We start from the raw sequence: 1,197 nt of genomic DNA on the forward strand, positions 1-1,197 counted from the left end.
AAATTACGACCACGTTCTCGTAAACCGGTCGCTCACACCGGCGCGAGGCGCCCGCTTCCCGCCGCTGCTGGACTCAGCTTTTTTCCCCTGTTTTCAGCGCCTTTCTAAACAGCGCGACCTTCCGCTAGGTTGCCACGCCCTGGCGCGCCGCCAGTGACGTCACAGAGGCGGGTCCGCCGCGCTCACGCGACTGGTCAGCAGCCGCGTGCGTTCCAAGGCCGCCAACCTTGCCGCCGCTAAACCGCTGGAGCCGATCATTTGTCACAGCGGGTCAGAGCGGTGTCGCACTGAGGCGCACGCTGGATTCGGATCGAATGCCCGTCTTCGCGGATCCTTCCAGGTTTTCTGAGGTTTCACGAGACTCTTTCGTGAATGCTGCGATCATTCATCACACACCTGCACCAGAACCATGAGACACGCGGTAGATAAGGATATCTTGTAGAACAAAGCTCGAATTATATCAAAAATGGCTCTGAGCACTGTGGGACTTAACACCTGAGGTCATCAGTCCCCTAGAACTTAGAACTACTTAAACCTAACTAACCTAAGGACATCACACACATCCATGCCCGAGGCAGGATTCGAACCTGCGAATTATATCAAAATGTTAGAAGTAGTCACGAACAAGCTACAGTAGCCCATTACAAACAGTACTGTAATGTTTCCAGAATGAGATTTTCACTCTGCAGCGGAGTGTGCGCTGGTATGAAACTTCCTGGCAGATTAAAACTGTGTGCTGGGCCGAGACTCGAACTCGGGACCTTTGCCTTTCGCGGGCAAGTGCTCTACCAACTGAGCTACCCAAACACGACTCACGCCCCGTCCTCACAGCTTTACTTCTGCCAGTACCTCGTCTCCTACCTTCCATACTTTACAGAAGCTCTCCTGCGAACCTTGCAAATCTAGCACTCCTGAAAGAAAGGATATTGCGGAGACATGGCTTAGCCACAGCCTGAAGGATGTTTCCAGAATGAGATTTTCACTCTGCAGAGGAGTGAGAACTCTAGTCATAGGTAAAATGTAACTATCGATAATAGTCCGTCATAGATAAAAATCACTTATCGATTCTGTAACGCCACTGTCCACATCTCGCTTAATTTCAAGGCCTCTTCTTTTCTATTAAAATTATCTTCATGTTTATAAATTTCAATAGCCTCCCTATACAGTCGTGGATAATAGTTCGTGGTAGCACTTAAA

General features: G+C 49.7%; 1 non-coding gene across 1 annotated transcript; it reads right to left on the minus strand.

Moving 5' to 3' along the window:
• Positions 1-732: 732 nt before the first annotated feature.
• Positions 733-807, minus strand: Trnas-cga. Its single transcript has one exon. It is a non-coding gene; the product is annotated as a tRNA-Ser (tRNA).
• Between the last annotated feature and the right edge of the window lie 390 nt (positions 808-1,197).

Source organism: Schistocerca piceifrons, chromosome 9 (assembly GCF_021461385.2).
Source record: "Schistocerca piceifrons isolate TAMUIC-IGC-003096 chromosome 9, iqSchPice1.1, whole genome shotgun sequence".
NCBI classification, from domain to species: Eukaryota; Metazoa; Arthropoda; class Insecta; order Orthoptera; family Acrididae; genus Schistocerca; species Schistocerca piceifrons.